Source organism: Schistocerca americana, chromosome 5, assembly GCF_021461395.2.
Source record: "Schistocerca americana isolate TAMUIC-IGC-003095 chromosome 5, iqSchAmer2.1, whole genome shotgun sequence".
In the NCBI taxonomy this organism is placed as follows: Eukaryota; Metazoa; Arthropoda; class Insecta; order Orthoptera; family Acrididae; genus Schistocerca; species Schistocerca americana.
The window spans coordinates 17061194-17083699 of record NC_060123.1 but is presented as its reverse complement, the minus strand read 5'-3'; positions in this window follow the sequence as shown (position 1 = coordinate 17083699).

Genomic DNA, 22506 nt, shown 5'->3' with positions numbered 1-22506 from the left:
TGTCATGCGCATACTGCATCGTCGCCGCTTTCACCCCTTTCATGTGTCGCTACATCAGCAATTACATGGTAATGACGTTAATCATCGAGTGCAATTCTGTCAATGGGCATTAACAGAGAATGCGTTGCAGTTCTACCTGTTTACCGATGAAGCGGGTTTCACAAACCACGGGGCAGTGAATCTACGGAACATGCATTACTGGTCCGTGGACAATCCTCGCTGGCTCAGACAGGTAGAGCGACAGCGACCGTGGAATGTAAATGTATGGTGCGGAATCATTGGCGACCACCTCATTGGTCCTCACTTCATTGCAGGGGCCCAAACAGCTGCAACATACATCGCGTTTCTACAGAGTGATCTTCCAGCGTTGCTCGAAAATGTCCCACTGGAAACGCGTCGACGTATGTGGTATCAGCATGATGGTGCACCTGCACATTCTGCAATTAACACTAGGCTGACCCTTGACAGGATGTTCGACGGGTGTTTCATAGGACATGGAGGACGCATAAATTGGCCAGCCCGTTCTCCTGATCTTACACCTCTGGACTTCTTTCTGTGGGGTACGTTAAAGGAGAATGTGTACCGTGATGTGCCTACAACCCCAGAGGATATGAAACAACGTATTGTGGCAGCCTGGAGCGACATTACACCAGATGTACTGCGGCGTGTACGACATTCATTACGCCAGAGATTGCAATTGTGTGGAGCAAATGATGGCCACCAGATTGAACATCTATTGGCCTGACACTCTATTCCACTCCGTAATTGAAAACGGAAACCACGTGTGTACGTGTACCTCACCGTCATGGTAACGTACACGTGCGTCAGTGAAAAAGACCAATAAAAAGGTGTTAGCATGTGGACGCAATGTGCTGTTCCAGTCTCTTCTGTACCTAAGGTCCATCACCGTTCCCTTTGGATCCCTACGTAATTCGGTGCTCTCCGATACACACGATAGAACAGCGGAGGAGTGGTACTCAAGCGTCAACTTTATGTTAGAATATCTCCGGATGTAATTAACATTTTACAATGCAACAAACGGCACTGATTGCGTATTTGTTTATATGTTCAGATGTGCTAACAAAACTAACGGGGTTCCATTAAAAAACGTAGGTTTGTGTTAAAAAACATACTTCCGTGCATTTTTTACGGTTTGTATTAACCAATTACACTAGCCCCTAACCTCACGTTCGGTCTGTGGAATCGATTCGTCAGTATTTGATGTGGTTTACGAGACATATCCAGCGGTAATGTTAGGTGACTCACCCTGTATACAATTAGTAAACCAATTACAATATATAAAGACACAGATATGTCATATCTTCAGGTAACAAAATAAGGAAAAAAATTTATAGTACAATAGATGGGAGTAGGAGGATATGCATTTCCGGCGTTACAACCTGACCATCATCTTGCAGGACAATCTCAAGCACTTACAGAGCAAGCTGTTATTGATTTGTTTGACTGATGGGGCTGCTAAGTGCTATTCCACCTACTGCACTCCCCTGACTTAAGCCCTCGTGAGTTCCACTCGATTTCTGAACTGAGGCTGGCAGGTGTGACCGAGCGGTTCTAGGTGCTTCAGTCTGGAACCTCGCGACCGCTACGGTCGCAGGTTCGAATCCTGCCTCGGGCATGGATGTGTGTGTTGTCCTTATGTTAGTTCGGTTTAAGTAGTTCTAAGTTCTAGGGGACTGATGACCTCAGATGTTAAGTCCCATAGTGCTCAGAGGCACTTGATTTTCTGAACTGAAGGAAACACTTCACGGCATTCGCTTCAGAGCTGCCACAAATTCTTCGGGCAATAGACCGCGCCGCTCTAACTGTCAACACGGCTGACACTGCTAAGAATATCCTAAAACTTCCACATCGCTGGCAACGGGTTACTCACAATGCTGGTGACTACTTTGAAGGTCAGTAAAACTTTGAAACACGCATCTAGTTTGTACGAGCTGTAAATAAATAGTTGCCACTATTAAAGGTCCAACCCTCGTACAATTCCCGAAACTTGTCCTTCTTTACACGATATTGACGCTGGTGATCTCGGAATATTGAATTCCCTAACGATTTTCGAAATGGAATGTCCCATACGTTTAGTCCCAACTACCATTCCGCGTTCAAAGTCTGTTGATTTCCGTTGCACGCCCTATCCATGCCGGGCAACATTTCACATGAATCATCTGTGTGCAAATGACGGCTCTGTCAACGAACTGCCCTTTTGTACCTTGTGCATGTGATACTACCTCTATGTGTGTATGTGTATATCGCTAACCTTTGCCTTCTGCCACCTCAGCGTATGTGTATGTACTGAAACCAAAGGAATAGCTCATTGTGTTTGCTTCTGATGCTTACGCGCCCTTCATTCCTCCATTTTAAGGAATCAAGAGCTCATTCGAACACACCCGGCTGCCCTCACATTCGGTCACATGCATAGGACACATGATCCTATAACATTGTGCTAGAATTCTAATGAACTCGCTGCTCTTTTGATAGATTCCACAACTGCGATGCGTCGATCTATTCCGAATAGATCAGTATTACTTTGCAAACTGTAACCTAGAATTCTGTGTAATAAAAGTTGGTTCTTGCAACATTCGCTTTTGGTCAAAGCAAAAAACTGCCTGAAATTATCCATCCCTTTCCGTATCGATCTTTTTAGTTGTATTTACTTTATCAGTGTTTATTGTCCTGTGGCAGTTAGTCCCCAAACAGCTACCCAAGATATTTTATAATGTAATATGCAAGTCCCAATAGCCAATGTATTCGATCGTTTAATGCTGCATCATCACTGAACACAATATTCAACACAGCCAGCAAATGCTCAATTAATTACTTCTCTTCCTTCCCTTTTTATTATGGTGAAAGGGGACCTGTTATTTTCTACAGGCTTGAAAGCTTTCTACGTGTCTTGCACAACATATAGGTTTAGTTAAAAAGACCATGAACGGTCATAAACATGTTCGGAGCTAAAGCTGTCCTCCAGAGTAGGTAGCAGATAGCGAATTTTCTGAGCAGATCAGGCGATTTTGGGCGGTCTACCTGCCGTAAAACTACATTGTCTAAGACGCTAGAAGGAATCCATTTTGAAAGATAACATGTGAAGCCAGATGTAGCTGCCAGAATGGTTAACGATCAGACGTAAGTCAATTCGTCAAACATCTAGGCAACTTGATGTACCTCATCAACATTGCAACGTGTAGTTCACCAGCGTCTTCGTATGTGTGCTTACAAAGTGCAAATTCTGCAGCATCAGCCGTCGAACGACAAATCGCGCCGACAACAATTTGCTGTGGATATGCTGCAGCGTATTGATATGGATGCCAGCTTCCTGGAAAGGTGTTTGTTCTCATATGACGCAACCTTCCATCTATCAGGAAAAGTTAATAGGCATCATGTTCCGATTTGGGGTCCGCAAAATCCTCACATTATCATTGAACATGTTCGTGATAGCTAAACGTCTGGTGCGGGCTAATGCACGACAGGATTGTGGGACCGTTCTTTGCAGAACAAACAGTGAATGGGTCAGTGTGTCTGGACATGTTGGAGCAGATTGTGTACCATCAGAAACAAGACTTGCAACCCAAAATCATTTTTCAACAAGATGGAGCTCCGCCGCATTGGTCAACGGCTGTTCGCAAGTCCCTGGGAAGGAAACTTCCCAGTCGTTGGATCGGATGCGGAGGACCCATTGCCTGGCTGCCACGTTCACCCGACGTTACGCCGCTTGATTTCTTCATGTGGGGATTCGTGAAGGACCGCGTGTATGCGACCAAAGTGGACGATTTTCCTACTTTGCGACATCGTATCGCTAATACGATTGCAACAATAACAAAGGAAATGTTACAAAGAATCTGGCAAGAAATTGAACATAGACTCGATATTCTTCGTGCTACAAATGGTTCACATGTAGAGGTGTACTGATAATAAATAAATAAATTCTCTGAGATGCTCTACAATGTTGTGCATTTTTCACTGCCGTGTTTACTGTGATTTTTTTCCTGGGTCTTTGAAATCAGGGAGGTTTGAGTGGGACACCCTGTATTATCGTTACCAGTTGCGTTATGTTTTTGTCTGTTGTACCTTTCTTTGATTACATTAGCTGCGCTTGGGACTGTTTAGCCCTATGAGGCACAGATTATAACTAAGTGTAGCATGTCACCTGAAATACAGAGATGTTGAGACCATATGTCTGTTGAAAATGAAGCCCAAGAAATACTGAAACTGTCAATACAGTCCTGCAAATTAATGCTTTGCATTGAGATGCATTAAAGATGCATTACACAACACATGCAAACATCTGTTTCTGCTGGATCTGTCTTTCGTTTCTAAAACCTACATATAAGCTCCCACCCTACAAGAGACAACTGCCTCCGATCCAGCTAACGAGAGAACTGAGCTGGTTCTTGAGTTCGCCACTAGAAAGCACTGCAATAGGTCACCTGATCGTGCAGTTCAGCCAATAGGACCACAGCATCATGATGATGACGTAGGCATGGTGTATATAAAGTTGGATTCTCCCTTCCCAGCGCATCTTACAGCACGTACAACACTTCGGCGAAGAATGCTGAAATGATGAGAAAAAACAGATTCAATTTCACGCATGAACAGAGCAGTTGTGTATTTCTAAACGGGGCTTCACATGCTAAATAACACTGATACGAAAGTAATAAGTTACTTGGGACCTCGTTCAGGCGAGGGCGCTTCCCCTCACCACTGTAGTTGGCTGAAGATCGCTTCATGACTGTCGAGACACGCAGACACACAGATTGTATCGGAATGAGGGTGAGCACATGAATGCTGGGGTTTAAATAGGTCCCCGAGCGTCCTCCTACGTCACCAAGACGCTAGCTAATGGGCACTGAGTTTCTTGGGGTGAGCCCACTAGCACCCCTGGAAACTAGAAGGTGGACTGGCCAGATGCATCAAAAACCTCGAAGAGATCTGAGTCTCTGATAATTTGTGGATTTAAAGGGAAAGAATTCATACTATTTGGAATACTCGCTGGATAATATTGAATTCAGCTACGAAGAATGCAATTAGGTAAATTCTGGATAAGGAAGAGAGGTATTTTTATTACATCTCGCTCAAAGTCTGTGACTTCCGACGGTGAATGTTATATACAGGAAATTCTACGTTGCAGGTGTTAAGACTAGTGTTTCTTATGTTTAGCTTTGCTTCATAAACGCTGAAGCAAATGATTTAGAAAGTATTCAGATGATAAAACGGAGAATTTCAGTATTTAGGAATGTTATCCAGCGGAAAAGATGAAATTTAAAAAGTGATCTCTGTCTACGGCTTATATGAGTGCTCAAAGTTTAGTAAATTATTCTAACATGATAGTGGGAAAATTTTACCTACAAAATGTACAGTTTCTAGTAAAGCGTTATATTTTTTGAACTCCTTAGAGCTGGACTACATATTTAATAGATGTCTTGTTAAGTCTGGAAACGTTATTAAGCACAACGACTGAAGAGCTTTGTCTTCAGATGATAAAACAGGGAATTTTAGTATTTAGGAAAGGTGTACAGCGCAAAAGATGAAATTTAAAAACAAATTAGCGCTATCGACGGTTTATATGAACGCTGAAAGTTTAGTAAATTGTTCTAACGTGATGATGGAAATTTTTTTTACGTAGAGATGTAAAGTGCTATCTATTTCGAACTCTTTAGAGCTGGAGTATGTGTTTAATAGATGTCTGGAAATGTTTCTCAAAGGTGAATATCATGTTAATTGATACATCTACATCTACATCTACATCTATACTCCGCGAGCCACCTTACGGTGTGTGGCGGAGGGTACTTATTGTACCACTATCTGATCCCCCCTTCCCTGTTCCATTCACGAATTGTGCGTGGGAAGAACGACTGCTTGTAAGTCTCCGTATTTGCTCTAATTTCTCGGATCTTTTCGTTGTGATCATTACGCGAGATATATGTGGGCGGTAGTAATATGTTGCCCATCTCTTCCCGGAATGTGCTCTCTCGTAATTTCGATAATAAACCTCTCCGTATTGCGTAACGCCTTTCTTGAAGTGTCCGCCACTGGAGCTTGTTCAGCATCTCCGTAACGCTCTCGCGCTGACTAAATGTCCCCATGACGAATCGCGCTGCTTTTCGCTGGATCATGTCTATCTCTTCTATTAATCCAACCTGGTAAGGGTCCCATACTGATGAGCAATATTCAAGAATCGGACGAACAAGCGTTTTGTAAGCTACTTCTTTCGTCGATGAGTCACATTTTCTTAGAATTCTTCCTATGAATCTCAACCTGGCGCCTGCTTTTCCCACTATTTGTTTTATGTGATCATTCCACTTCAGATCGCTCCGGATAGTAACTCCTAAGTATTTTACGGTCGTTACCGCTTCCAATGATTTACCACCTATGGCATAATCGTACTGGAATGGATTTCTGCCCCTATGTATGCGCATTATATTACATTTATCTACGTTTAGGGAAAGCTGCCAGCTGTCGCACCATGCATTAATCCTCTGCAGGTCCTCCTGGAGTACGTACGAGTCTTCTGATGTTGCTACTTTCTTGTAGACAGCCGTGTCATCTGCAAATAGCCTCACGGAGCTACCGATGTTGTCAACTAAGTCATTTATGTATATTGTAAACAATAAAGGTCCTATCACGCTTCCCTGCGGTACTCCCGAAATTACCTCTACATCTGCAGATTTTGAACCGTTAAGAATGACATGTTGTGTTCTTTCTTCTAGGAAATCCTGAATCCAATCACAAACCTGGTCCGATATTCCGTAAGCTCGTATTTTTTTCACTAAACGTAAGTGCGGAACCGTATCAAATGCCTTCCTGAAGTCCAGGAATACGGCATCAATCTGCTCGCCAGTGTCTACGGCACTGTGAATTTCTTGGGCAAATAGGGCGAGCTGAGTTTCACATGATCTCTGTTTGCGGAATCCATGTTGGTTATGATGAAGGAGATTTGTATTATCTAAGAACGTCATAATACGAGAACACAAAACATGTTCCATTATTCTACAACAGATTGACGTAAGCGAAATAGGCCTATAATTATTCGCATCTGATTTATGACCCTTCTTGAAAATGGGAACGACCTGCGCTTTCTTCCAGTCGCTAGGTACTTTACGTTCTTCCAGCGATCTACGATAAATTGCTGATAGAAAGGGGGCAAGTTCTTTAGCATAATCACTGTAGAATCTTACGGGTATCTCGTCTGGTCCGGATGCTTTTCCGCTACTAAGTGATAGCAGTTGTTTTTCAATTCCGATATCGTTTATTTCAATATTTTCCATTTTGGCGTCCGTGCGACGGCTGAAGTCAGGGACCGTGTTACGATTTTCCGCAGTGAAACAGTTTCGGAACACTGAATTCAGTATTTCTGCCTTTCTTCGGTCGTCCTCTGTTTCGGTGCCATCGTGGTCAACGAGTGACTGAATAGGGGATTTAGATCCGCTTACCGATTTTACATATGACCAAAACTTTTTAGGGTTCTTGTTTAGATTGTTTGCCAATGTTTTATGTTCGAATTCGTTGAATGCTTCTCTCATTGCTCTCTTTACGCTCTTTTTCGCTTCGTTCAGCTTTTCCTTATCAGCTATGATTCGACTACTCTTAAACCTATGATGAAGCTTTCTTTGTTTCCGTAGTACCTTTCGTACATGATTGTTATACCACGGTGGATCTTTCCCCTCGCTTTGGACCTTAGTCGGTACGAACTTATCTAAGGCGTACTGGACGATGTTTCTGAATTTTTTCCATTTTTGTTTCACATGTTCTTCCTCAGAAATGAACGTTTGATGGTTGTCACTCAGATTTTCTGCGATTTGTGCCCTATCACTCTTGTTAAGCAAATATATTTTCCTTCCTTTCTTGGCATTACTTATTATACTTGTAGTCATTGATGCAACCACTGACTTATGATCACTGATACCCTCTTCTACATTCACGGAGTCGAAAAGTTCCGGACTATTTGTTGCTATGAGGTCTAAAACGTTAGCTTCACGAGTTGGTTCTCTAACTATCTGCTCGAAGTAATTCTCGGACAAGGCAGTCAGGATAATGTCACAAGAGTCTCTGTCTCTGGCTCTAGTTCTGATTGTGTGACTATCCCATTCTATACCTGGTAGATTGAAGTCTCCCCCTATTACAATAGTATGATCACGAAACTTCTTCACGACGTTCTGCAGGTTCTCTCTGAGGCGCTCAACTACTACGGTTGCTGATGCAGGTGGTCTATAGAAGCATCCGACTATCATATCTGACCCACCTTTGATACTTAACTTAACCCAGATTATTTCACATTCGCATTCGCTAATAACTTCACTGGATATTATTGAATTCTTTACTGCTATAAATACTCCTCCACCATTGGCGTTTATCCTATCCTTGCGGTATATATTCGATTCTGTGTCTAGGATTTCGTTACTGTTCACTTCCGGTTTTAACCAACTTTCCGTTCCTAATACTATATGCGCACTATTTCCTTCAATAAGAGATACTAATTCAGGAACCTTGCCCTGGATACTCCTGCAGTTTACCAATATTACGTTAACTTTTCCTGTTTTTGGTCTCTGAGGACGGACGTTCTTAATCAACGATGATAATGTCCTCTCTGGTAAGCCGTCAGGTATTTTATCGTTTCGCCCAAGGGGGGGGGGGTCCCTCTAACCTAAAAAACCCCCGTGTGCACGCCACACGTACTCTGCTACCCTAGTAGCTGCTTCCGGTGTGTAGTGCACGCCTGACCTGTCTAGGGGGGCCCTACAGTTCTCCACCCAATAACGGGGGTCGATGAATTTGCAACCATTATAGTCGCAGAGTCGACTGAGCCTCTGGTTTAGACCCTCCACACGGCTCCAAACCAGAGGACCGCGATCGACTCTGGACACTATGCTGCAGATATTAAGCTCAGCTTGCTCTCCGCGTGCGATGCTGGTTGTCTTCACCAAATCAGCCAGCCGCCGGAAGGAACCAAGGATGGCCTCAGAACCCAAGCGGCAGGCGTCATTCGTTCCGACATGTGCTACTATCTGCAGCCGGTCACACCCAGTGCGTTCAATAGCTGCCGGAAGGGCCTCCTCCACATTACGGACGAGACCCCCCGGCAAGCACACCGAGTGCACACTGGCATTCTTCCCCGACCTACCCGCTATTTTCCTGAGGGGCTCCATAACCCGCCTAACGTTGGAGCTCCCTATAACTAATAGGCCCGCCCTCTGTGACTGTTGGGACCTTGCCGGAGAATCGGCCACTGGCCCAACAGGCGAGGCATCCTGTGGTGGCTCGGAAACGATGTCATCACCACTAGGAAGCACCCCGTACCTGTTGGAAAGGGGTAAGGCAGCTGCCACGCGGCCAGATCCCACCTTCGCCTTTCGGCCAGGCACGCGCGAGCCCACCACTGTCCGCCATTCACCCTGGAGTGATGGCTGACCGGTAAGATGCTCACTGCCGGAAGACGCAGCGACATCAGGGGTTCCATGTGATTCCAAGGCCACCGAAGTAGGCATAGGTCTCACCACAGTTGCCCCAACGCCACTACGAGCCGACGCCTGCGCCTCGAGCTCGATGAGCCTAACAGACAAAGCCTCCACCTGCCCCCGAAGAGTGGCCAATTCTCCTTGCGTCCGCTCACAACAACCACAGTCCCTACACATGACTATGTTTACCCTACTCTATACGGTGACAAATTCCCAAGATAATCTTCTGATGAGCTACTCTGATAATCAAGAAACACTCACTGAAATACGAGACGCGAAAACTACGCTAGGTTTTCCCAGAAAAACTATTTAAAAGCTAAGCGCAGCAAATAAGTACAAAAACGCTTTATACAAACAGTACTCGCTGCTGCTGGTGCTCTCGCTCTGGCTGTCACAAGACAACTGCTGATTCAAGTGACTAGTGGCTAACGGCCGCGAAACAAACAAAAGACGGTTTTAGGGCGCTTTCTGTTCTAAACGATCAAGAAAACACTAAGAAATCTAACACGAAAACTACGTAAAGTTTTATCAAGAACTGTTAGTTACTATGCAGAGCAGATAAACACAAATAGAATCTCTTCCTTAGTGGAAGGTCGTAAACAAAATGCAAAATAAACGCTTTATACAAACAGTACTCGCTGCTGCTGGTGCTCTTGCTCTGGCTGTCACAAGACAACTGCTGATTCAAGTGACTAGTGGCTAACGGCCGCGAAACAAACAAAAGACGGTTTTAGGGCGCTTTCTGTTCTAAACGATCAAGAAAACACTAAGAAATCTAACACGAAAACTACGTAAGGTTTTATCAAGAACTGTTAGTTACTATGCAGAGCAGATAAACACAAATAGAATCCCTTCCTTAGTGGATGGTCGTAAACAAAATGCAAAATAAACGCTTTATACAAACAGTACTCGCTGCTGCTGGTGCTCTCGCTCTGGCTGTCACAAGACATGCAATAGAATAATAAAGTGACGGAAAGATACATCCCCCACGGTAAATTATTATTATTTCTGTCACGCATGTAGCAGGATGATGGAAAAATTTTTCTTGAAATGCATAGTTATAACTTTTGAAGTGAAGTGTTATATCTTTCGAACTCTTTAAAGCTTGAGTACCTGTTTAATAGTATTTCAGCGCTTGGAAATGTTTCCTCAATATTATTAAGCGTATCGCTGTTAAGAACACCTGCGTGTTCCCCCTAACAACGAATTGCATTCGTTTGAGTGGTTCCTGTTTTGCGGGTTGTCCGGCTGGCGCCACGGCATGTGAGAGCTGTGTCAGACTTCGGTAGGCGCACCCGTGCCTGGTTAGCGAGCGTCAGTGTTCTTAGAGAAAGTGAGAATGTTTGTGTCCGGCAGACATTAGCGGGTCTGAGAGTAGGCTATTCAGTCGTCGTTCTTATTATTAATGGATATCAAGGCGCTTGGTCACCCTGGATGGGGCCGCAACACATGTACAGCCAGATGGCAACATGGCCTATCGCGAAGCGCTGTAGCGGAGAACTAGGTCAGTTCTTCGGCCAGAGGCAGTTGCCTCTTGTGTGACAGGTGTTTCCATGCATTTTGCAAAGAATTCATTTGCAGGACTGTACTCTTCCTATTCATATGTTCAAGCATTAATTCTCAGCTGAATCAGTGCATGCAATACAGCTATTAAAACACCGACAACCGATATCTCAGCCTCTTGTGGCGGTAACACGAAACTAATGGTGTAGGTAGATAATAAATTTAAACAAATTTATACAAATTTAAACAAAATTATACTCGAATTGAACGAGCAGCATCTAGTTGAGGCAACACAATACTAACTCCCCTCAGCTGCAGCAGTAAATTCTTACAGCAAAATCAAGGTCCATTTTCCAAGAGGATGGCGAACACACTTGCTGGTGGTACTGGCTCTACTTGTTTAAATAAAGACTTACGTCCAGTTCCTAGGAAAAGGCGACTTAGGTTAGTGGAAGTAACCCAAGTGCCCTTTCCTTTCTGCCATTTTCTTAGGTTAGCAGAGGTAGCCCAATTGACCTATCTTTCCGCCAAAAGTCGCCATTTTGTATAATGGTACGTGCATCATCAGCTGACATCACGTGACGCAGCGTACTTGCGTCACAGCCGCCATCTTTGGTAATAGTTATTTGGGGTGCGCCATCACTGGCGTGACGACACCCTTCCACCATCTTGGATAACAGTACTTTGGGGTGACTCCGGCCTAGACCCACTGCCCTAGAAAGCGGCGATTTATATTGATTCACAGCAAACATACGGCTGCAGGGGTTGGGTGCACTGGTAGCTTTGATATCGGTTCCTGTTTGTAGTTTACTGCGTGGCAACATCCACGTTTTGTAAGGCGCGTTACACCTATCATTGTGTCTATTTGGACTTGTTGCCATTGAATTGCGATTTCTCTTTAATATGACACCACCAGAGGGGATATTTAAGAAGAGAAGAAATAACAGAAATAGATTCTACAGAACATGACCTGTTGGAAGTTTACATCCAGAGCAACACCGAACAAAGTTGTTCACTACAAAGTGCTTCCAAGAAGAAGCTTCTGAACAGTAACGAAGTGTACAGCGAAACCGTTGAAAGTGATATCAGGTTAATATTAGGTTTAAGTGTACTAAAAACAATGTTTAATCAAATTCATACTGTAATTTGTGTGGTGGAGAGATAATAATTTCTGAATATGTCTTCAAAAGAAACTCTTTAGTTTTTAATTTAGAAGTCTCTTGCTCGATTTGTGAGAGCGAAAAAGAATTCTGGGTATTTTAAAAATGTAAGAACAGTACGGTTTTTGGACGAACGTCAGATGTTTCTATTCGCTGAGATGCGTCGGTAAATATCCTAAGACTGGATAAACTTTGTGTAGTCTTATGAACCTGTCACGTCTACCTACTAATGTTTCAAGAAACAGAGTCGGTTTAGGGGAAAAATTAAAAGTAATTTCAGAAGAATCAATGAAATTTGGAACAGTGGAAGCAATTGAAGAAAATGATGGTAACAAATATATTTGCATAGGATCTGACGGATCATAGCACAAAAGGGGCCATCGATCTAAAAATTCTTCTGCATCTGACATGACTACTCATACTGAGAAGGTGCTTTATGTTTGAAATATTGTCAAACCATTGCTGTGGAAGCACACAAGTGGATACCAATAATGAAAAGAAGCAACTGTATGAACACAACTGTCAAAAACACGTTTGGGATCTAGTGGCCTTACCGAATGTGTCTCAGCTGTGAAGATCTTTCAGCGCTCTCAAGAACTACGTGGGGTTCACTATACTAAATTCAATGGGAATGGTGTTTCCTGTTCATTCAGCTCAATAACTGACAGCAGGCTCTCTGATGACCTAGCACCGCAAAAGTCAGAATGTGCCTGTCATGTGCAGAAACGAATGGTTACCCGACTGCGTGGAATCAGGCAGAAATTTTCTAGCAAATAGCTTGGGGATGTCAAGACTACTAGAGGACGTGTGATTGATAAAATAATCAATGACCTAAGTGAATACAGTGGCTAGACCATCAGAAAAAATATAGACAACAGGAAGGAATGAGAAAAGCAGTATGGGAAACGTCTCCCACCAGATATCAAGTGATGAGAAGTCAATAGATAACTTGTGGACAATTGACCGATGTGAATAGCGCAAAGCTGAGACAGCAGGAACTGAATATACCCATTGAAGCACCTACTCCTGAAGTTGTTGGAGCAGTCATTATTACAGTATATAGAGATCTAACACATCAAGATCTTCAGAAGAAATGCCTTACAAAAAAAAACTCTAGAAGTGAGTCTTTCAACAATGTTCTATGGACCAGGACGCCAAAAACGTATTTGTATTCTTGAAAATACTGAATAATGGGGTAAAGGATGCAGTGATAACATTCGGTGATGAAAATGTAGACATAATAAAGATTCTGAAGTAATTTGGAATTAAATCTGGCTATAATACAGAAGCAACCACACAGGAACTGGATAGACAGCGAGTCTCCAATGCAGAAATTATGGTCAAAATACAACAGAAGCAGCAAGATCCCTCAGATGTAGAAAGAGACTGGATTTGGATGATCCTCAAGAAGATAAAGATTACAAAGCTGGAAATCTTATGCTATCTCTTTATTCAGTGATGAGCTTTCCTTTATTTCAAGTTTCTAGTGGGGTTTGTGAAAAACTTTTCTTGCAAAATTTTCCGTTAGCTCAGACACTGCTTTAACTAAATTTCTGAAGTTTTTACTTCTTATTGACAGCAATATTATCATTATATGGATCTACAATGATAGAGATAGCACTCACATTTTGCTCATAAAAATATATTTTTTTAAATTACATTAATTTTTGAAACTTGCATTAAAAAGTTCATATCTTGATTCCTAACAAAGCTAGATATTTCATAGTGTTTCAGTCAATGTATAATATATGACTGTATATCTTGGGAAAGTTTTGTTTTATCACCTTGCGTAGTTCCTGAGAAAACGGGATATAAATATTTTAAATTCAGCGTTATCACGATAGGGCATTGATACTCCAGTTAAGGAAATTACGGATAAAGTAAATCTGGATGGCCAGACGGATATCTCAGTCATCTGTCTCGCCTGCTCCTTGACCAATGCAGCACCTCTCTCCATGTTTTTGTTCCGGTTCTTTCTGCCACATATTCGTGCAAGTATACAATTCCTTAATTAATACTAACTGTAAACTAATTAGAGACAACAGAGATTCCGGTAACTAAAGGGATAGTGGAGGATTAGTGTAACACAATTCCTCATTAGACACCCACAGTTCACGAAGACTGGCTGGAGCACCAAAGGAGCGCTATTTCTCCAGCATTTCATGTAGCTTTCAGAGTTTGAGAGGCGTATGGTGAACATTTTCAAGTTACGTATTAATAACTTTAGAAAATTTATGGGACTCTTCCAGCCAATAGCACTAAATATGTTGGTAATCAGTTATTGGGATAAAGCTAATAGAAAGTGTTGCCTTCAAGTTTTCTTAAAAAATGTATTTTTCGTCTTTTTCGCAGTAATACATAACTTTACAGCTGATTAATGGTATCGGCTGCTTCACAACCATCTTCAGATCCGTAAAAGTAGCAATTAATACAAAATTTTCTTTACTTTAAGATTAATTTTACAGTCTTTAAGAACAGATTTTATTGTAGAGTAATAAACGTTACGTAGTGAAAACATACCAGTTATGCTAAAGGTTGTGTGTCTACGTACACTGTAGGCTACAACATCATCGTCTGAATGTGTATCTCAACACAATGTAAATAAATAAAATATACCTATTACGTATTGTGAGCAATTAACAATTTTTAAGATATTCGTTATTTAAATAGTTGTTAGAGGACAAACATAAAAGTAATAAAAACATACCACGGTAAGTAAAGTGCTTTAAACAAACAGTGTAACTATTTGCGTGTGTGTGGTATCCTGTGTACTGGAAGAGTCACAATACCTTCTGACTTCAAAAAGACGCAAGAGAGGCAGAAAATACACATGCTAACATTACAAGACATGTAAACAAATGCACAAATGCACTTGAAAATAAGAATAAATTAAAAAAAAAGCGTTGCGCTAAGCTTCAAAAAATAAGTAACTGGTGCAGTTCTTATTGTTTAAATAACACATGGAATTACTATAAACAACAGGACAATAAGTATAAATTTTGAAATATGTACGAGAACGTACGTTAAAAATGCGACTCGCACTATGAATGTCAAAATCACACTAACTGTGACAGGAATACGTGAGAGAAGATAGTAACTGTCAGAAGGTAACCATTTCATCAAGGGTTAAAATCAAAGAATGCAAAGCACATTTTGCAATTAAAAAAGCTATTAAAGGCGAATAGTCTGCCGTTGTGACTGAGCCGCCAGCTCCCAGCATGTGTGTGCGGCGGAACCGATTTCGACGCGAGAGCGCATTGGGCTGGGCTGCAAGGAAGGCGGCAGTGCGCGTTGCGGTCTTCCGTGCTGAACGCTTTCAAAACAGGGTCAACGTCACCAGCGTTTCCGCAACTGCAAGACTTTTTTTTTCAAAGTAGGTCACCGAAAAGATTGAGAAAATAATACTGATTACATTTCCTCCAACAAATCGAGCAGCCTGTCCTTAAGTGCAGTGTGCAGTACCACCATATTATGTCCAATACCCTGCACCACGTGTCCCTTTACAGCACGCCGAAAGTAGTATCATTCTGGGAATATGTGAGCTCCATAAAAGTGAAAAGATTTTCAAACGATCAGCCGGTCCGTCTGGCGCTATTTTTACTGGTCTGAAGATGGTTGTCTAGTAACCGAAACCAGTAATCAAATGTGTTATTGTGATCAAGACAATTTAAAAAGTTTATAACATTTTTATGAAAGTTTTAGAAACGATGAGATCGTTAATCTCCTTTACCTGATAATGTTAGGTCTTACTAGAATGTGTGGTGTACACCAAAGATAAGACAGGTGCCCAAGAAAGTTAACAGGAAGCAAACCCTCTGCCGTAGCCATCTGTAGCTAAATGGAAGTGGCCTGCTTGCGCGCTAGCTACAAACTCTTCATGGGGCAGTATCTGTGGTACAGAATCACGAGGCAACAAATGAAAAGCAGTAACAATAATATAAGGAAATAGGGTACACCGAACTGTACTCAGTCTTGGCTTACAGGGAGACAGACAATTTCTAACTAATGTAACTAAGTTCATAATGGACTGCAGAGAGTTTAAGTTCAGTCACTCAGTAAACAAACACTTGTTGACTTTCACTTTTAATAATGTTAATACTTGATGCAAACTATCCGAGACTATACTGGTTGCCACTATAAGTAATTTGTAGACAGGTATAGAACTGGAGAAATGTACCGAAGAACTGGGTGATCATAGTTGAGAACTGGGCGAAAACTGATGACGAGTGGGTGGTAACTACAGTATAACTGCCCGAGAGTCGGTGTTCAGCCGCTTAAATCATGTAGTATGTGTATGAATGTCATCCCGTTAAGGATTTAGTGAATGCATCAAATAGTTCCGGGTTTCAGGGCTCTCTTTGGTGGCTGATATAACTAACGGAGGATGTGCAGATCTTTTGCACGTCTTGTGCGGAAGCACGAAATAAATGTTGGTATGAGTGCCATCTTGCAGGCGACTGACCACACTTATATGAACCTGTGGCGCAACAACGGGTCCACCTTCTTCAGTGCGAATGCTCGATTACGTCTGACCTCTTGCAGGAATCTCGGTGTGGCGAGCATGGGGGATACAGACAGGGACTGCGGGCAGGTGGCGCTAGATAGCAGAGTGGTTCGGTCGAGAGGTGCGCCAAGATACTCCATTTAGTTGCGATAAACACTACGCCCGGATGTCGCAGTAGTTAATGCCACTGTGTAGTAACCAGGTCCGGTACACATTTTCTCTTATCGCCGCTGATTCCGCGTAAAGGTCCAATGCAGTGGACATCAATAATCCCTTCACTTTCCCATCCACCTCCTCCCGCCTCCCTCAGCTTACATATGCTAACCACACTACTTGTGTCCCCACGCTGAGAGTGGCTGTTATGTGGTGGAGAGTGGAGGCAGAGCAAAAAGAATTTATTTTCATCGCCGATTTGCAAAAGTAATAACTAACACTACTGAAAAAGTTCGCTGACTGGCAGTCATAAATGTGTCAAAAATGTACTTAACGTCTCTAAATAGTCTCTGTTTGAACGATGTACTTTTTCCAACATTATTCGGTTAACAGATTCCAGTCATGCAGAGTGAATCTGGAACACATGCAAAATACCTGTTTACTGCTGGCATAGGTATTCACGTTTTCCGCCACAAACTTCCTTCTTTAGTTGTGAGAAAAGGTGGAAGTTACAAGGTGTCAAATCAGGCGAATACAGTAGACGGTCCAGATATTCACACTTCAGAATAAGCAGTTTTCCCATTGACAATATTCTTTTGTTACTAAGTGCATTGTCTTGAAGAATGATTTTTCACCAGTTTGTGTTTTATCTTCTCTCGGAATATCAGTCAGTAAAGAGATCCATCCTTTCAACTCAAAAGAATTCTTAGAGATAGATTTTGGAAAGAATTAAGGAACACAGTTTAAAAGTTCTGGAGAAGTAATACAGAAATGTAATGAAAACAAAGATCTCAGCACAAGAAAGATCACTATGCTTTACACAAGAATACACAGCAACCGATATTCATGCAGCAGGACCAAGCTACAACGTGACAATGTATCGGTTATAAGAAAATATTTACATCCAGCAGATAGGATAGATTTCACTGAGAGACACCAGATCAAAATGTAGGATCTTCAGAAGGTAATGCTGAGTGTATCAATACATTAATGAAGATCTGTGCAGGAAAGAAATCACAATATATTTCTGTGATGAAACAAATACTAATATTTAATAAATATCTAACCAGTATCAGTAAAACTGTACAGGAGGCTCGTCTGACCCAGAATAATTGATAGTGGTGCAACTGGACACGAGAAATTGCTGGTAACCTGAAATCGTCTGTTTCAAAGACCATGAAATACTAAATTTTCTATTCCCGTCACAAGAGCTAATCAAAAAAGAAAGATGATTTCCATAAGAGCTCAGAAACAATTCTAACAGAATTAAGAAACTAAAAGAGTCGACGGAAAAATAGAAACCATCTCATAAACAGTGATTTACATCGTCAGTACTGGATAAAATTTGAAAATAGTGCTTAAGTGTTCCCAGCTGTAATTAAATAATGGTGAGCGAAAAGAACTTATAACCAAGGTGAATCTGAAACTTCCTGGCAGATTAAAAGTGTGTGCCGGACCGAGACTCGAACTCGGGATTTTCGCCTTTCGAGGGCAAGTGCTCTACCATCTCAGCTACTCAAGCACGACTCACGTCCTCTCCTCACAGCTTTACTTCTGCCAGTATCTCGTCTCCTACCTTCCAAACTTTACAAAAGCTCGCCTGCAAGGTTCGCAGGAGAGCTTCTGTAAAGTTTGGAAGGTAGGAGACGAGGTACTGTAGAAGTAAAGCTGTGTGGACGGGACGTGAGTCGTGCTTGGGTAGCTCAGATGATGCCGACACGGTAGCTCAGCGTGTTCGGTCAGAGGGTTAGCTGGCCTCTGGAATAAAAAAAAAAACTGAGTGACTGGATCAAGAACTGCAATGGGTGTCAGGGGACGTCCGCCACGAACAATTACAACGAACTATAACGAACAAAATGAGATTACAAAAAAAAAATAGATGCTAGAGCACTTGCCCGCGAAAGGCAAAGGTCCCGAGTTCGAGTCTCGGTCGGGCACACGGTTTTAATCTGCCAGAAAGTTTCATATCAGCGTACACTCCGCTGCAGAGTGAAAATCTCATTTTGGAAGGTGAATTTGTTTCATATTTGTACAAAGTAAACAATGGTTGTATTTTAGTACAAAAGTATTCGTATGGTATAAATTATGATTTCTATCTCTCAATGTAGCACCAAACAGTGTGTGATGGAGAGATACTGGATGCATGAAAGAAATCAAATATCGAGTAATGCTGCAGTAGCGTGTGTTGCCCATTGGATGCACTTTAAACGCAGCAACTTTTCCGTAGCATTAGAATTAGAGATGACAATAACCCTTTAATCAGAAGAGAAGCGCGTATATTCCCAGAGAAGTCTGTAATGTACCGGCGACGAAGTAGATGTATGAGTTGTGGTAAGCCGAATGGGACGTGCTCCTATATTAGCTTCTATGTTAGCCTTCTTTCAAGAAGGAGAGGAAGCGTCTTCGGCACTGCTGCTACTGTAAGAGACAATAACAAAGCGAAGCCAAGAATTATTTCCACCGAATATGCATTATACCTGAGTTCTCAAGCGCGAACTGTGGTGTTTTGGTCCGAAGAAAGTTGTCACATTTTCGAAGAGTTGGAAAGCATTCTTCCGCAAGTACTGACGTGAGCAATAGGCTCTTATTTTCGCCAATCTTCTTTTATACTGTTGCAAATGTGTCCAAGCACTATTTTTTTCTGTGTTGGAGTAGCAAGACGCAATACCTTCTTCAGTATCTCGGCCTGACAGCGAGCGAGGCTCGTATATGGACATTGACGAGCACAATTGTAGGAGCTTCTCCAAACACCTCAGTAAGTGTCCCCAAGCACGGCTAGTTTATAAGGGATCGGTATCGTCCATGCTGTGACACTTCAAATAATCCAGCAGTTAATGACATTACCTAAAATGACTGAGGAAACCTGCCGTTGCCTGTGGAGTTCGATGCGTACTGGAGTACGACATTGAAAGACCATACTGTTGCGTACGACGACTTGTTAACGGATCCTTGCACATTCTGATTAAACCATCTTGTTATATTTAGAGCTCTAGTCGACTCTGACTCGGCACGGACAGGTTACGAATTTCTACACTTGATATACTGTGACTGTGTTTCACAAATCACTGTATTCGTCAATTTCAGTGACGAATACTTCGGTGACGGGAGGACTCTAGTTAGTGTGACGACTGCACTATACCTGTAACACTCATTGCCGCCAGGGTCCCAGGATTTTTGACATTGTGATAGTCGCATTGTAGCAACAGGGTAAGTGTTTCGTAGTATAGAATTCCAGTTCCCTGTCAGCCCACATCTCGTGGTCGTGCGGTAGCGTTCTCGCTTCCCACGCACGGGTTCCCGGGTTCGATTCCCGGCGGGGTCAGGGATTTTCTCTGCCTCGTGATGGCTGGGTGTTGTATGCTGTCCTTAGGTTAGCTAGGTTTGAGTGGTTCTAAGTTCTAGGGGACTGATGACCATAGATGTTAAGTCACATAGTGCTCAGAGCCAAGTTCCCTGTCAAAATAAAATTTTGATCGCCATTAACGCTCTGAATAATTTATCTTACTTCATCGCATATTCTTTCCATATCTTCATCATCTGAGAAACTACTCGGAATATAAACTTATACTACTGTGTTGGTTGTTTGCTTTGTATGTATCTTGACTACGATTATGTATTCATTAAGCTTTTCATAGTAGCTCACCTTGTGACCCTACAATACAGATGCGATATCAGTTTTATTTTAATCTCAAATATTATGTAAACTGAGGTGAGAAAAGTCATGGGATAGCGATATGCACATATGCAGATGTCGTTAATATCAAATACACAAGGTATAAAAGGGCAGTGCAATGGCGGAGGTAGTCATTTGTACTCAGGTGATCCATACGCAAAGGTTTCCGACGTGATTATGGCCTCACGATGGGTGTTAACAGAGTTTTAACGCGGAATGGTAGTTGGAGCCAGAAGCACGGGACACTCCAATTCGAAGATCTGATGATGGTAAGATAGTTTACCGAAACCGATTATCCACAGTACTGTAATTTATTGCGATATTGGCTAAGAAGATTTTCTTCTCCTAAGAAATCGTTAGGGAATTCAGTATTCCGAGGTCCACAGCGTCAAGAGTGTGTCGAGAATACCAAATTTCAGGCATTACCTCACATCACGGACAAGACCGTGTCTGTTGGCCTTCACCTAACGACCGAGAGCAGCGGCGTTTGGTAGAGTTTTCAATGCTAATAAATCAATGCGGGACATACGAAGAACGTATCCGTTAGGAGAGTGCGACGAAATTTGGCGTTAATGGGCTGTGGCAGCAGAGCACTGGCGAGAGTTTCTTTGCTAACAGCACGACATCTCCTGCGGCACCCTTCCTGAGCTCGCGACCTTATCGGCTAGAACCTAGACCATTCGAAAACCGTGGTCTGGTCAGATGAGTCCCGATTTCAGTTGATAAGAGCTGACGGTCAGGTTCGATGACGGTAAGGTTCGACTGTGGGGCAGTCCCCTCGAAGTCGTGAATCCAAGTTGTCAACAAAGCGTTGTGCAAGCTCGTGGTTGGTCCATAACGGTGTGGGCTGAACCGATCATTGACTGGAAATGGTTATGTTCAGTTCCTTTCAGACCATTTCCAGCCATTCAATGATGGGATTTTTATGAATGGCAAAGTGCCATGTTACCGGGCAACAACAGTTCGCGATTGGTTTCAAGAACATTCTGCACAATTCGAGCGAACGATTTGGTCACTCAGATCGCCCGATATGAATCCCATCGAACATTTATGGTACATACACCAGACGTCAGATCGCGCACAAAAACCTTCACTGGCAGCACTTAGCGTAATTATGGATAACTGTATAGACAGCATGGCTCAACGTTTCTGCAGGGGCTTCCATCGGCATGTTGAGTCCATGAGATGTCGAGTTGATGCACTACGCCGGGCAAAAGGAGGGCCGACACGATATTAGGAGGTGCCCCACGATGTTTGATACCTCAGAGTAATCTACTACTAGTAAGAACATGTTTATTCTATAATAGTGAAATTAAAGCTGTAATTGAAACCAAAATTTGTTTTTCTAAATATAATATGTTTTTGAAGAATAATTGTAGCAATCTTTGTAATAATATGTATTTAAATAATTATTACACTGTGAGACCTTAACTTTTCCCGGTGAATTGAATGTTCAAATAACTTACGGGTTTGCTGCCGGGTGACGCCGTCGACCACCGCCGATATTTCGACAGGAGCACACCCTGCCATTCAACTGTTGTGCTTTGAGAATGGCAGGGTGTGCTTCTGTCGAAATATCGGCGGTGGTCGACGACGTCACCCGGCAGCAAACTCGTAAGTTATTTTAACAATTATTATACTGTGTCTCTGTCGTTAGGGAAACAGTAGGGAAGCGTTAGGGAGAGTCAGGTGTTTTGTATATTTGCCAGGGAGTAAATTGTAGCGGTGGCAGCGTATCTGAGAGTGTGCGTGCGCTGTGCACCCTAGGGTGCATGTGTTTGTCTCGTGGAAGACGACAGCTTGGTCGGAATAACGCCAGAACACAATTTACGGGGCACAGTTGGAGCGTTATACGTCGGCAGATGAATTAAGTACCACGTAACACCAAGACTCTGCCCCATAATCGTTTTCAACTAGTCAGAGCGCCCTCGTAACAACTGGAGCAAGAGGACCACTGTCGCAGACTCCAGCACCGTCGTCTCAACAGCACTGACATTCTGAAAGACTTTTGACATCAGATTCGGTCAAAACTTCTGCAAGGCATATCCA